The 16,453-nt window shown below is 50.2% G+C and overlaps 1 protein-coding gene across 1 annotated transcript in view; it reads right to left on the bottom strand.

Annotated features, from left to right (window-relative positions):
* il2 (interleukin 2) overlaps nucleotides 1–16,453 on the bottom strand; it is a 107,844-nt gene that overhangs the window by 28,278 nt on the left and 63,113 nt on the right. The window lies entirely within an intron of this gene.

Below are 16,453 nucleotides of genomic sequence, written 5' to 3'. Positions count from 1 at the left end.
AACTTGCCGGTGTATTAATTGTGGCAAACAATTCCATTTCACATCAATATGTACAGATACAGTTAAGTCTTATTCTTCACAACACCCGGCCCCATTTTGAAGCAACTATTGGCAAATTTGAAAACATCTTGATTCGCTTACTCATGGGTAGAAGTTCCACCAAAAATGTTTATGTCTAAATGCAATATATTTCTGATTTAAATTTAAAATAATATTCTTGGATAGAACAATCTTGATAAGAAATCACCAACTGCGACAGTATTGTCCAAACATTAACCAAATTAGGAATTCCAATGTGGGTATTTGCACCTTGGATTAGTTAATAATGATATAAATAGTCATTGGGCATGTGATCTCAATACTTACATTTGCACCATATAATTTGACCTTTTTGTGTGCTTTTTGATAATGGGGCAAGAGGAAAAGCATTGAGGGTTTTTGATCATTTACTTCCTTGGTTAATGCTCATTGGTTACCTGTTACAATGGTGTGTTTCACATGGGTGAAAATGCTAGTCTTCAGCAACATGGAAAGACCTGCAACATAGTATGGAGAGGAACTATGTTGTTGTATTCAGCTTGGTTAGTCAGATTGATTGTTCCAGGTCAGAGGAAATCAAGCCAAAACTACAACTATCAACACTAACAGACCACATCAAGTAACATTTGCACCACACAAGTGCCAGCCAAAAGCCATCTCCAACAAGCCATCACCCCTTGACATTCAATGGCATTACCACCACTGAATTCCCCACTATCAACATCCTGGGGGTTGCCATTGATCAGAAACTGAACTGCACTAGTTATATTAATACTGTAGCTACAAAAGCAGGTCAGAGACTAGGAATCATGCAGCGGGTAACTCACTCCTAACTCCCCAAAACCTGTCCACCACCTAAAAGGCACAAGTCAGGAGTCTGATGGAATACTCTCCGCTTGCCTGGATGAGTGAAACTCCAATAACATTCGAGAAGCTCGACACCATGGAGGATAAAGCAGCCTGCTTGATTGGCACCGCTTCAACAAACATTCACTCCCCCCCACCACTGAAGCCTAGTAGCAGCAATGTGTACCACGTACATGATGCACTGCAGGAACTCATCAACGCTCCTTTGGAAGCACCTTCCAAACCCATGACCACTACCATCTGAAAGGACAAGAGAAGCTGATACATGGGAACACCACCACCTGGACGTTCTCCTCCAAGTCACTCACCACCCTGACTTGGAAATATATCGTCGTTCCTTCACTGCCGCTGGATCAAAACCTGGAACTCCCTCCCTAATCGCACATCGGGTGTACCTCCACCACGTGGACTGCAGAAATTCAAGAAGGTAGCTTACCACCACTTTCTGAAGAGCAATTAGCAATGGGCAACAAATGCTGGCCTAGCCAGCGAAGCTCTCTTCCCATAAAAATGAATTATAAAGAACTGAAAGTGCATCCAGGCTAGTAACCAAAACATCTGGTCGAGTGAGTCAACATACTTCGTAACCACTCTGAAGTTAAAATATGGCTCACAACTACTGGAAGGCAAAACTCAGAAGACACAGGAAGATCAATTTACACCGGAATTCCAAACATATGTGAAAATTAAATACTGCAAAAAAAGGTTGCTGATGCTCATTAATTATATATATGTATATATACAAGAAAAGCTAAGCATTTTCAGAGTAGGAATTACTTTTTAGCAATGTCACTGCTTCTTTTTATTTTAGGAAACCCCTACTCCGAACAATCTCTTGACATACCACATAGAGGCAGTGGCATGTCAACAGTAATATGCTAGAATTTGAGTCACCAACTGAATGATACTGTACATCAAAGCACCATGTACAGAAAGAGAATCTTTTTCACTGTTTTGCTTCCACACTTCATCGCATCCCATTTCAGAGGGATATTGGTGACCTGTTGGGCAGCCTCCTATTACATGATACCATCAAATGATACCAGTGACCCAGAAGGGCAAAAAAACAGAAACCGCATTACCCTCAAGAGAGCATATTTTAGAAAAATCTGGGTTGCTGTGGTTCCTTTTGAAATGGTGATGTAACTAAACTGGGTGAGAGACATTCTGTAACTAGCCGTGCCAACATTGACTGACAATGGATGAAGACACCAAAATCTGAGATAACCCAAGAAAGCAGAGAAAGAAAGAAGAGGAAGAAATGAGGAGAGAAAAGTGAAAGGGAAAGGGGAGAAAGGAAAAAAGGGAAGAGCAAAAAAGAGATTGATGAGAGAGAAAAAAAGAGATTGACCCAACTCCAGGACATCAAAACAACATTTGTGGGCGTTATGGTGGCACAGGGGTTAGCACAGCTGCCTCACAGCTCCAGGGTCCCAGTTTCAATTCAAGTCTTGGGTGACTGTGTGGAGTTTGCACGTTCTCCCCGTGTCTGCGTGCGTTTCCTCCGGCTGCTCCAGTTTCCTCCCACCGTCCAAAGATGTGGAGGTTAGGTGGATTGGCCCATGCTAAATTGTTCCTCAGTGGGGGTTACTGAGTTACAGGGATACGTGTGGGCTTAAGTAGGATGCTCTTTCCAAGGGCCAGTGCAGACTCGATGGGCTGAATGGCCTCCTCTTGCATTGTAGAGATTCTATGATTACAACTGCGCTATTCCATCTGAACCTTTGACTCGGTACACATCAGAGATCACACACCCCATGAGCCAAACAGGATTCCAAGCATTAGCCTAGAAATCTGGCTACAGCCATGACTATCTCCATTTTGGATCACTGTTTCTTCCTTGACTCAATTGTCCTCCCCTGTTCATCATCTCTCAGAGAGCTGCTGTTGCCATCGCAGTGACCCGACATTTAATAGCACTTTTCTGGCTCGATTGCAATGAGGCCCATCTCAGTGCTCACTATCCTGACACAGGTGTTGAACCCTGTGCCAGTGACGTGTCAACAAACTGCAAGCTAGACCATCTCGATCACTGGGAACCTCCATTGTCTCTAATCATCCAGCTCTTTTTGTAAGTGGTCATATTGTAAAATCATAAATCTAGGCTACTACAGAAATCTAGCCTCATTCTAGGAGTGCAAGTTATAAAATTGACTTCCCAATCAATTGTTGGGAGGTAGTTAGGTGTTAAGAACAAAAGGAACAAAATAAACCATATGACCCCTGTAATAACTCCAGGAGGCACGGAGTGAAAGGCCCAATTGGTTTATTTCAAACTGAAAATAAAGCTGCTACCGTAATACACAAGACAAACACCTCAGTCCAGGACTATTGGGAACTGCCAGTCCGGATCTGGGAAATACATTTAAATATCCTGCTAACCAGCCCCAGCTGGACCGGCCTCCACTCGCTCACCACGGGATCTAATATACTATGAAGCCCACGGGGAGGTCAATCGGCGATCCCCTGTGGTCCTCGTGAGGGTTATCACAGCCCCTCAAGCCTAAGCTGCCAAACAATAAGTTGATTGTTGATCTTCTACTTCATTACTTCTCACTGAGATCAACCTCTCATTCTTCCAAACTCAGGAAAATATAAGTTCATTTTACACGATTTCTCTCATAGGACAGCCCTATCATCCCAGAAATCAATCCCGTGAACTTTTGCTGCACTTGCTCCAAGGCTAGTATACTTCTCTTTCAGTAAGGGGACCAAAACTGCAAACAGCACTCCAGATGTGTGACAGGATCTTCCAGTGCTGCCAAAACCATTGGAGTTTTGGCTGGTGTGCTGCATTTTCCAGTCCCACCAGTGGTGGGGCATGGAAATCCTGGCTGTGGTCTAATCAACAAGCAAAGTAATTGCAGTGAGACTTCCCTAGTGTAGCGCACAATGACTTATACAAGTCGAGAAGTGATGAAGTCTATCGAGGCTTTATTAAGCAAGACTTGTTCCCCAGCAGCTCAGTTACAGAATGCGGCTGCTGGGAGAACTCGAGCTCTTATACTCTGCCTTCAGGGCAGAGCCAGAGGTCAGCAGATCCAACCAGGACCCGGGACCTGTCAGCCAATAGCCTCTCGGCTTCACAGGTACCATATTAGCCCTAATACATACCACCACATTCACCCCTTGTTAAAAAAGAACCCGGCGGGGTGGTGGTTCCTACAAGGCTGGTCCTGGAACAAATTTCAAACAGTGGAAATGCATTTTTAGCCCAACATTTAGCGATGTACAAGTTTGTGTCAGAATTATTTACAACAAAATTATTTACAACAAAATTCTTGTTTTCTTGGTGTCACGCGGATTCCACGGGTCGAGCGGGTGCCCTGGTCGTCCTCGTCGATCACCTCCGCCCCGGTGGTGTTGCAGGTGCTGGCTCGGGCACTGTCGTCTCCGGGAGCGTTGCGCTGTTCGTTCCTGTTTCTTTACTCCTGGGCGGGCACGGGAGGAAGACCGATCCACCCGGGAAGGGGGCGGTCGTGGGGTGCGCCGGTGGCAGGGAGGGGGTGATCGGTGTTGGGAATGTGTGTGTGTTTCCGGCGGGCGCCAGGTCCCGCAGGGAGACCGTGTCCTGTCGGCCGTTGGGGTACGCCACGTAGGCGTACTGAGGGTTCGCGTGGAGAAGGTGAACCCTCGACCAACGGGTCCGATTTGTGCGCCCGCACATGCTTCCGGAGCAAGATGGGTCCTGGGGCTGCCAGCCAGGTCGGCAGCGACGTTCCAGAGGAGGACTTTCTAGGGAAGACAAGGAGGCGCTCGTGAGGCGTTTGGTTAGTGGCGGTACACAGCAGCGACCGGATGGAGTGGAGGGCATCCGGGAGGACTTCCTGCCACCTGGACACTGGGAGATCTCTGGACCGTAGGGCCAGTAGGATGGTCTTCCAGACCGTACCGTTCTCCCTCTCTACTTGACCGTTCCCCCGGGGGTTGTTGCTCGAGGCAATGCCCTTGCTGAGCAGGAACTGACGCAGCTCGTCGCTCATGAAGGAGGACCCCTGTCGCTATGGATGTACGCGGGGAAACCGAACAGTGTAAAGATGGTGCCAAGGACTTTAATGACTGTGGCCGCTGTCATGTCGGGGCAGGGGATGGCGAAGGGGAAACGGGAGTACTCGTCCACCACGTTCAAGAAGTATGCGTTGCGGTCGGTGGAGGGGAGGGGGCCTTTGAAATCCAAACTGAGGCGTTCAAAGGGACGGGAAGCATTTATCAGGTGCGCTCTAACCGGCCTGAAAAAGTGCGGTTTGCACTCTGCACAGATTTGGCAGTTCCTGGTGACTGTACGGACCTCCTCCACAGAGTAGGGGAGGTGGCAGGACTTTCCGAAATGGTAGAATCGAGTGACCCCCGGGTGGCATAGGTCCTCATGGAGGGCTTGGAGGTGGTCTATTTGTGCGTTGGCACATGTGCCGCGGGATAGGGCATCGGACGGCTCGTTCAGCTTCCCGGGACGATACAAGATCTCATAGTTATAGGTGGAGAGCTCAATCCTCCACCTCAAGATCTTGTCATTCTTAATTTTGCCCCGCTGTGCATTATCGAACATAAAGGCTACCAACCGTTGGTCAGTGAGGAGAGTGAATCTCCTGCCGGCCAGGTAATGCCTCCAATGTCGCACAGCTTCCACTATGGCTTGGGCTTCCTTTTCCACTGAGGAGTGGCGGATTTCTGAGGCGTGGAGGGTCCGGGAAAAAAAGGCCACTGGTCTGCCCGCTTGGTTGAGGGTGGCCGCCAGAGCTACATCGGATGCGTCGCTCTCGACCTGGAAGGGGAGGGACTCGTCGATCGCGTGCATCGTGGCCTTTGCGATATCCGCTTTGATGCGGCTGAAGGCCTGGCGAGCCTCTGTCGACAGGGGGAAGGTAGTGGACTGGATTAATGGGCGGGCCTTGTCGGCGTACTGGGGAACCCACTGGGCGTAATATGAAAAGAAGCCCAGGCAGCGTTTCAGGGCTTTGGAGCAGTGGGGGAGGGGAAATTCCATAAGGGGGCGCATGCGTTCGGGGTCAGGCCTATCACTCCATTGTGCACTACGTATCCCAGGATGGCCAGACGGTTGGTGCTAAAAACGCATTTTTCCTCGTTATATGAGGTTCAGGGCGTTAGCGGTCTGGAGGAATTTTTGGAGGTTGGCGTCGTGGTCCTGCTGGTTATGGCCGCAGATGGTTAGGTTGTCGAGATAGGGGAACGTGGCCTGCAACCCATGCTGGTCAACCATTCGGTCCATCTCCCGTTGGAAGACCGAGACTCCGTTTGTGACGCCAAATGGGACCCTTAGGAAATGGTAGAGCCGCCCATCTGCCTCGAAGGCTGTGTAGTTGCGGTCACCTGGGCGGATGGGGAGCTGGTGGTATGCGGACTTGAGGTCCATGCTGGAAAAGACCTTGTACTGTGCAATCTGATTGACCATGTCGGATATGCGGGGGAGAGGGTACGCATCTAGCTGCGTGTACCTATTGATGGTCTGACTATAGTCTACGACCATCCTCTGCTTCTCCCCGGTCTTTACGACTACCACCTGGGCTCTCCAGGGACTACTGCTGGCCTGGATTATGCCTTCCTTCAGCAGCCGCTGGACTTCAGACCGGATAAACGTCCGATCCTGGGCGCTGTACCGTCTGCTCCTAGTGGCGACGGGTTTGCAATCCGGGGTGAGGTTCGCAAACAAGGAAGGCGGTTCAACCTTGAGGGTTGCGAGGCCGCAGATAGTGAGTGGGGGTATTGGGCCGCCGAATTGGATTGTTAGGCTCTGGAGGTTACACTGCAAATCTAACCCCAGTAATGTGGGCGCGCAGAGTTGGGGTAGGACGTAGAGTCTATAGTTCTTAAACTCCCTCCCTTGCACCGTTAGGTTCGCGATGCAGAACCCTTTGATCTCTACGGAATGGGATCGCGCAGCTAGGGAAATCTTTTGAGCGCTTGGATGAATGGAAAGCGAATAGCATCTTACCGTATCTGGGTGAATAAAACTTTCCGTGCTCCTGGAGTCGATCAAGCACGGCGTCTCGTATCCGTTTACCAGCACCGTTGTTGTCGTCGTTTGGAGCGTCCGGGGCCACGATTGGTCCAGAGTCACCGAAGCCAGTCGTGGTAGTAGCATCGCGGCGTTTCCTTCGGACCCCGTGGAGCCGTCTACGCTGGGGTCCTTGGCTGTCAGCCAAGATGGCGGCATCCATGGATCACACGCGGTCGGGGGTGGATAAAATGGCCACCCCCATGAATCGCACGTAGCCAGGGGTCACAAGATGGCAGCGCCCATCCTCCCCTCATGGTGTCCGGGACCCAAAATGCGGCGCCCGCGGGTCGCGCATGGAGCTTTGGGGGGGTTGGGGGGGTTTTGAATCTGCTGTCCTCGCTCTTCCCCGGGGATTGCGGCGACCTCCCGGGACCAGCACACCGCCGCGTAATGGCCCTTTATGCCGCAGTTTTTACAGATAGCTGCGCGGGCCGAGCAGCGCTGCCGGGGGTGTTTCGCCTGCCCGCAAAAATAGCAGCGGGCCCCACCGGGATGGGCTGACATTCTATCCGCGCAGGCTTGCGGGGGGGGTGTGGGGTGCCGGGGAGTCGGTCGCAACGGGGTCCACGGAGCCCAAGCGGCTGCCGCGCGGTCGGGGCCGTAGGCGCGGGCATTTTATGAGGCCACATCGAGGGAGACCGCAAGGCCCGTGCCTCTGAGGGTCCTAGCGATTCTCTTTCTAAAGGTCTTTGACGAATTTGGGGAGAAGTCATACCTGCCACGAATGCATCTCTGATTTGCAGGTCGCGCTCACCGACGGGCAGTTGCAGTTTCGTCCCAAAATCAGCAGCGCGCTGTAGAATTCGTCGATCGATTCTCCGGGAATTTGCCGTCTCATCGCAAGTTGGTGGCGTGTGTAGACCTGGTTGATGGGCCGAATGTAGACGCCTTTCAGCATAGCGAGCGCCGTCGGGAAATCCTCCGTGTCTTCGATGAGCGTGTAGATCTCCGGGCTCACCCTGGAATGCAGGACCTGGTCCTCCGTGGTCCGGCCGGGGGCCGTTCGAAGGTAGCCTTCAAAGCATGCTAGCCAGTGTTTAAACACGGCTGCCGAGTTTGCTGCATGGGGACTGATCCGCAGACACTCCGGGGCGATCCGGAGCTCCATAGTCTTTTAAGCTTGCTTAATAAATTGTAGCGCACAATGACTTACACAAGTCGAGAAGTGATGAAGTCTATCGAGGCTTTATTAAGCAAGACTTGTTCCCTAGCAGTTCAGTTACAGAATGCGGCTGCTGGGAGAACTCGAGCTCTTATACTCCACCTTCAGGGCGGAGCCAGAGGTCGGCAGATCCAACCAGGACCCGGGACCTGTCAGCCAATAGCCTCTCGGCTTCACAGGTACCATATTACCCCTAATACATACCACCACACCTAGTCTTCTACTTGAACCCTCCCCCCTTGCAATAAAGGCTAAAACATATCACTGACCAAGATAACTACTGAGCTGTTCAAGAGATAAGTCATAGAAATTACTTAGCAGCAGAAGCATTTACAAGGAGGAACGTCCCTTCACTCTTGTCTGAACACCTATAGAAAATAAAAACCCACCGGATTTCCATTGTACTTTCCACAAAAAACAGACCGAGACTATCCTCTGTAGGAGTTCACCCATCCTGGGTCATCCCAGTCACAACATAATTGATATTCAAAATGAAAGTCAGGCAGTCAGCTTGCTTCAGTGGCCCACTGACAATAATTAGGTGGTGCTGGAAAGTGAAGGCTAACGCATAGGTGGTTATCGGATCTGATTTGTTTGACTCCTTTGACAGTACAGTCTAAGTGGTGCCCTGCACTGGGAATCTGGGACCTGGGCAAACAAGGTCAGCTGTGGGCGGGATTCTCTGACCCCCCTCTGGGCCGGAGAATCGCAGGGGGCCGGCGTGAATCCCGCCCCGCCACCGGCTTCTCCGGCGCCGGTTTTTCGGCGGGGGCAGGAATCGCGCCGCGCCGGTCGGGGGCAGTTGGTAGCGGCCCGCCCCCACCCCCGGCGATTCTCCGGCTCGCGATGGGCCGAGTGGCCGCCTGTTTTCGGTGGGTCCCGTCAGTGTATATTACACCAGGTCCTTACTGGCGGGGCCTGGCTCTGCGGGCAGCCTGCGGAGTCCTTGGGGGCATCTGGCCCGGGGTGGGAGGGGGGGGCTGTCGGGGTCCCCACGGTGGTCTGGCCCGTGATTGTGGCCCACTGATCCGCGGGCGGGCCTGTGCCGTGGGGGCACTCTTTCCCTCCGCCATGGCCGGCGTGGAGAAGAATCCCTCTGACCATGCGCTGGGATGACGCCAGCACATGCTGGTGCTGGTGGTCCCGCGCATGCGCCAACTCGCGCCAGCCGGTGGAGGCCCTTCGGCGCCGGCTGGCACGACGCCAACCCCGCCGGCTCCGGCCTAGCCCCTGTAGGTGCGGAGGATTCTGCACCTTCCGAGCAGCCCGACACCAGAGTGGTTGACGCCACTCCTCGGCACTGGAATGGCCCGCCCCGCCGGTTAGGGGGGAATCCCACCCTCGCTGGAACCAATCAGATTAAAGAATCCTTACTGAAACATACAGAATCTAAAGCATGAAGCCTAAGATATAGTTAATTTAATATAAAATCATGTACAGAAACAGAAATGAATGAAGTGGGGGAAGGAAAGGTGGAAATGAGTGAGAAAAAAAGTAATACTTTAATTTTTTAAATTATTTTGAATTATTGACAATATTTACAATCCAAAGGATCCATGGGCCACAACTGAGATAACAAGATAATTCTCAGTGTCAGAGAGGTTGTTCGGCTGTAAGTCAAGTCAGGCATGCCACGATAACTTAATTTATGTTTGATCGTTTCTGCCATATTTAGTGGTAAGTGCTGCACCTTCATGCTCTCAGTGAGATACTGCTTTAGTAAAACAGGACAAATCAGACATATCCTGGGGCGGGATTCTCCTAGCCGAAATCGCGATCGTCGCGGGGCGGAGAACGGGCGTCATCCCCGAAATCACGTCCGACGCCGCTCCCGCGATTCTCTGGCCCCCGGAGAATCATCACGAATCGCGCGTGCGCAGTCTACACGGCGCGGGTCGGGGGCCATTGACAGAGGCCTCCGCGGCGATTCTCCGACGAAAACTGGCTGAGTTCCCGGCGGCGTGGGTCTAACCACGTTTTGTGGTCGGGAGCGGACAGTAGCGGCTGCAGAGTCAGTCCGCGGCCGCCCTGGTGGGAGGAGGGGGGATCCTTCACCGGTGGGGGGGGGGGGGGGGGGGGCCTCACGGAAAGTCCAGCGTGAAACCCCCGAGTGGAGACATAGCCCCATTATTGAAGAATCCTGCCCCCTGATTTTCGCATGGAAGAGCGCATGTGCAGACACAGGAAATGATTCCCAAATTATTCCTTGATTAAAAACAATTTCTCATAACCTGTTATTTCTACAATCAGGGCCATTATTGGGAATTTAAAACTGACTGGAGACACAGTGGATGGGATTTACCAGGGGTGCAGTCAATGGGAAATCCCGTTGACAACGGTGGGACTGGTAGATCCCGCTGGTGGGCCACCTCCACTGCCAAAAAACTCGTGGCTGGGTGGGCAGTAAGTCCCACCCAGTATGTTTACAGACTGCATGTGTAGCATTGTTGGGCATCTGGATCATGTTTGGATCACAAATCCGATTGTTGCATTAGAGGCCGTCCTCATTGCCAGAACCATTTAATTAAGAGCCCCCCCTCTGGCTTCCCAACCAGTTACAGAGGAGGGCAGAAGGACAAGGGCATTTTGTCCGAGGAAAGAATTCTGAATAAAGGAACCACACTATGTTTCAGAGAAACTCACACTCAGGGGACTGAAGGGGAGGCCTGAGGTGGCTTGCCCCCTGCATCTACCATTCTTAGCTGGAGGTGCATCTTAGGGTTTGTAGCAAGTTGAACTCTCTGAAAGACAGGAGGAAGAGGGTAACTTCTTCAGTCAAGTGAGATGGTTAGAAGTGCTTTGATTGACAGCTCCCTGCCACATGAAAGAAGTTAAGTGGCTTTGCTTCCAGTTTTCTCACAGAAGGAAGCATTTAGCTGTTTTTGATGTGCTGAGGAGCTGTCAATCATAGCAAGAGTGTTTCTAAACATTGTGGTTAACATCAAAGGAGAGTACTTGAGATGCAGTCAAGCATGAAGGGAAAGATAAATAAACAATCCACCAAGCAGCTGTGGCTGAACCATTAAATTGTCAATCACAGACGAGAGAATGGTATTGCTCTGTAAATTGAATGCATGTTTTCCACTTTAAAGGGTGTGTGGGGATATGAAGCCTTTTCAGGTGTTGTGGGCCTGTTTTAATGGCTTTTGTCTGAGGGAGCAGATGTTAGGAAAGGGAAGTGTTTCTGTGTTGATTCTTCACTGAACTGTTCTCCAGCTGTCAGGCAGAGCAGTTCAAGCTGAAGAGTCCACATCAGAATTTAAAAACTCACCTCAGACCATGAGGAGGCTGTTCAGCAGAGGGCTGCATGAGATCACCATGCCAAGGGTGATCTTCAGGTTGCCCAGACCAGACACAGGACTCCCAACCCAGGAGTGGGAATTCCCAGAGTCCACTCCTCACCCACAATCCGAGCCTACCCTAATCCTTCCCCCAGCAGCCTGGCAGTGGCATAGCAGCACATGACATTTGGCCTGACCCCCTTGGTTCACTGTGTCAGGCGCGGGTTTCACCACCAGGGTGTAGGTGCCATGGTGACAGGGGCAGTGTACCATTGGCAATGCCAGGGGGTGGGGACTGAAGGGGTGGTTGACGGGGTGACTAAAGAAGCGTTGATGGGGCTAGCTGATGGGGGATTGACTCACCCTCATTCGAGCGTTGTGTGCTCTTCCTTGTCAGCGAGGGGTGGGTCAGGATTTGTGTTGTGGGGAGGAGGGGCCTGGTGCCAGACTTTGTGATCGAGCTTCCTACTCAAAATGGCGGCCTATCCCAGCACCCTGCCGGAATCCGGTGAGCTCTCCACCATGCATAAATCTGCACGGTTAAGGAGTGAGACTCGCACCTGGGCGCCGCCTCTAGCGTCAGCTGAGACCAGTCCCGATTCTCCGCCGGCCGGTGCACTTAGGCTCCAGGCGGGAAAATTCTGGCCAGAGTCTCCTGTTACATGTGCATTGTCTTGTCTTCAAATATAGAACCTGCATTATCGTTTCACCGATCCTTCAGCATGATTGGTAGCAGAAGAACGTAACATGGTGGCAGAACAGCTTTTGATGGTTTGACTGCAAAATGTACAAGCCTTAACTCCTTCAAAGACAATAGAATAAAAGAGTTGATGTGAAAGTGAAACAACTAGCAAGCGTCACCGTCGTGTAAGGATTCCGCACACACTGCACTTTCAAATTGGGATCACACCTCACTCCAGCCAGCAGGCATTGGGTCCCAGTAAAATTGTTCAAAACAGAGATCGCTCAGTACAAGCTTACAGATGCAACAGGTTATTAAGAAGGCAAATGTTTTGTCCTTCCATTGCTAGAGGGATGGAGTTTAAGACTAGGGAGGATATGTTGCAGTTGTATAAGGTGTTAGCGAAGCCCACACCTGGAGTATTGTGTTCAGTTTTGGTCTCCTTACCTGAGAAAGGACGTACTGGTACTGGAGGGTGTGCAGAGGAGATTTACTAGGTTAATCCCAGAGCTGAAGGGGTTGGATTACGAGGAGAGGTTGAGTAGACTGGGACTGTGCTCATTGGAATTTAGAAGAATGCAGGGGGATTTTATAGAAACATGTAAAATTATGAAGGGAATAGATAGGATAGATGCAGCCAGGTTGTTTCCACTGGTGGGTGAAAGCAGAACTAGGGGGCATAGCCTCAAAATAAGTGAAGTAGATTTAGGACTGAGTTTAGGAGGAACTTCTTCAACCAAAGGGTTGTGAATCTGGGAATTCCCTGCCCAGTGAGGCAGTTGAGGCTCCTTCATTAAATGTTTTTAAGATAAAGATAGATAGTTTTTTGAAGAATAAAGGGATTAAGAGTTATGGTGTTCGGGCCGGAAAGTGGAGCTGAGTCCACAAAAGATCAGCCATGATCTCATTGAATGGCGGAGCAGGCTCGAGGGGCCAGATGGCCTACTCCTGCTCCTAGTTCTTACGTTCTTATATAACTGCTGCAAAGTTTAAGCAGAAACAGAAATTAAACAGCAGACTGCAGGTGGTCTCGCTTTAGGTCGACCTCTGCAGACAGAAGTCATTGCTGCCGAAGCTGAATACTGCAGACTGAGCTGGGGAGAAGAATTTATCCAGTAACAGTTCTTCGCAACCAGAAGTTTTTGCTCACTGTTTGTTTTCACTTTGGATGTCCTGCAGCCATCTCCCCACTGAAATCACCTTTGTGTGTGGAGCTTTGAGTTAAACGGGAACAATCAGAAGGAGCGTAACATTACCACCACTGCAGTCGAGCAGTAACATACAATAAGCGAAGGCAGGGTCCGCTAAATAGAAATGAACACTAAAAGCACTGGAGGAAACATTTTGTTTTTATAAATTTAGAGTACCCAATTATTTATTTTTTTCAATTAAGGGGCAATTTAGAGTGGCCAATCCACCTAACCTGCACATCTTTGGGATGTGTGGGTGAAACCCACGCAGACATGGGGAGAATGTGCAAACTCCACACGGACAGTGACCCAGGGCCAGGATTCGAACCCGGGTCCTCAGTGCCGTATCGCTAACCACTGTGCCACTGTGCAGCCCCACCATCTCGCAAAATCTAACATGATCTCGCGAGATGTTGCGATGTAAATCCCTTCCATTGTGGGTTGGGGCTTGGGGGTGGGTCAGGGGTCGCCTTGGGGGCCTTGGAGATTGAGATGCCATTTAAAAATGACGTCCCAATCTCTCATTATACTGAGGTGTTCCGGCATGCGGAGCTCCTCAGTGTACAAAACGGGGCTATGTGCGGCCTCAGACGCGTGTTCCCCATTGAGGCCCCTTATCAAACGCAAGTCGCCTTGTGTTTCTCGGCGCTGCGAGCCCCGGGGAATGCGTGGCATGATCTGGATCACACCCTCACTGGGCGTGATCCAAATATTCATATTTCAATGAGTCATTAGGCTTATTCAAATATACTCATTTGGTACTGCCCAGGTGCCGGGCTGGCAGTGACAAGGGTCAGGGCCGAAGGAGGGGCCATGCCCATATAAGTGGAGGCAGGAATGGTGGGGTGAAGGGGGTATGAAGGAGTGGTCCTGAAAGGGGGGCTGGCGGGCCTGAAAGGGGTGCCTCAGCAACCCAAGCATTGCGCAGGTCAAAGAGACACAGCCTGAGTGAGACACATCCAGAGTGGGAATTTGGAACTTGGTAATTTGGTGCAGTTTAGACGCACAAAGGTACACATTGTATCTTTCTCTTTGAAGTTTAAGTAGTGTGAGTCATCCTGATCAACTGATGTCTGTATAAAAGACAGACAGAAAGCACACTCAGTAAGTGTTGTGCAGGTTAAAGAGACACAGCCTGAGTGAGACACATCCAGAGTGGGAATTTGGAACTTGGTAATTTGGTGCAGTGAGGTAATCAGGAAAGGTAAGTGGTAAGTCTAATTCTGCTGTTTTTCAGTCAAAAGTGCAGTGTGTAGATTAGTGTCTGGCTGAAGCTGCCCCCACTCTAATTGCTGAGAGGCGGTTATCTGTCAGTCACCTGAGGCCTGTTTGGCGGCACAAAGGTACACATTGTATTCTTCTCTTTGAAGTTTAAGTAGTGTGAGTCATCCTGGTCAGCTGAAGTCTGTATAAAAGACAGACAGAAAGCGCACTCAGTAATGGAGAGGGATAGGTACGTGCTACAGGGCAAGGTTTACAATTGGGGGAAGGGTAAATACGATGTTGTCAGACAAGAATTGAAGTGCATAAGTTGGGAACATAGGCTGGCAGGGAAGGACACAAGTGAAATGTGGAACTTGTTCAAGGAACAGGTGCTACGTGTCCTTGATATGTATGTCCCTGTCAGGCAGGGAAGAGATGGTCGAGTGACGGAACCATGGTTGACAAGAGAGGTTGAATGTCTTGTTAAGAGGAAAAAGGTGACTTATGTAAGGCTGAGGAAACAAGGTTCAGACAGGGCATTGGAGGGATACAAGATAGCCAGGAGGGAACTGAAGAAAGGGATTGGGAGAGCTAAGAGAGGGCATGAACAATCTTTGGCGGGTAGGATCAAGGAAAACCCCAAGGCCTTTTATACATATGTGAGAAATATGAGAATGACTAGAGCGAGGGTAGGTCCGATCAAGGACAGTAGTGGGAGATTGTGTATTGAGTTTGAAGAGATAGGAGAGGTCTTGAACGAGTACTTTTCTTCTGTATTTACAAATGAGAGGGGCCATATTGTTGGAGAGGACAGTGTGAAACAGACTGGTAAGCTCGAGGAAATACTTGTTAGGAAGGAAGATGTGTTGGGCATTTTGAAAAACTTGAGGATAGACAAGTCCCCCGGGCCTGACGGGATATATCCAAGGATTCTATGGGAAGCAAGAGATGAAAGTGCAGAGCCGTTGGCAATGATCTTTTCGTCCTCACTGTCAACAAGGGTGGTACCAGGGGATTGGAGAGTGGCGAATGTCGTGCCCCTGTTCAAAAAAGGAACTAGGGATAACCCTGGGAATTACAGGCCAGTTAGTCTTACTTCGGTGGTAGGCAAAGTAATGGAAAGGGTACTGAAGGATAGGATTTCTGAGCATCTGGAAAGACACTGCTTGATTAGGGATAGTCAGCACGGATTTGTGAGGGGTAGGTCTTGCCTTACAAGTCTTATTGAATTCTTTGAGGAGGTGACCAAGCATGTGGATGAAGGTAAAGCAGTGGATGTAGTGTACATGGATTTTAGTAAGGCATTTGATAAGGTTCCCCATGGTAGGCTTATGCAGAAAGTAAGGAGGCATGGGATAGTGGGAAATTTGGCCAGTTGGATAACGAACTGGCTAACCGATAGAAGTCAGAGAGTGGTGGTGGATGGCAAATATTCAGCCTGGATCCCAGTTACCAGTGGCGTACCGCAGGGATCAGTTCTGGGTCCTCTGCTGTTTGTGATTTTCATTAATGACTTGGATGAGGGAGTTGAAGGGTGGGTCAGTAAATTTGCAGACAATACGAAGATTGGTGGAGTTGTGGATAGTAAGGAGGGCTGTTGTCGGCTGCAAAGAGACATAGATAGGATGCAGAGCTGGGCTGAGAAGTGGCAGATGGAGTTTAACCCTGAAAAGTGTGAGGTTGTCCATTTTGGAAGGACAAATATGAATGCGGAATACAGGGTTAACGGTAGAGTTCTTGGCAATGTGGAGGAGCAGAGAGATCTTGGGGTCTATGTTCATACATCTTTGAAAGTTGCCACTCAAGTGGATAGAGCTGTGAAGAAGGCCTATGGTGTGCTCGCGTTCATTAACAGAGGGATTGAATTTAAGAGCCGTGAGGTGATGATGCAGCTGTACAAAACTTTGGTAAGGCCACATTTGGAGTACTGTGTACAGTTCTGGTCGCCTCATTTTAGGAAGGATGTGGAAGCTTTGGAAAAGGTGCAAAGAAGATTTACCAGGATGTTGCCTG

This window comes from Scyliorhinus torazame, chromosome 3 (genome assembly GCF_047496885.1).
Source record: "Scyliorhinus torazame isolate Kashiwa2021f chromosome 3, sScyTor2.1, whole genome shotgun sequence".
NCBI classification, from domain to species: Eukaryota; Metazoa; Chordata; class Chondrichthyes; order Carcharhiniformes; family Scyliorhinidae; genus Scyliorhinus; species Scyliorhinus torazame.
Note: the sequence above shows the minus strand (reverse complement) of the source record. Positions and strands in the feature narration are given on the sequence as shown.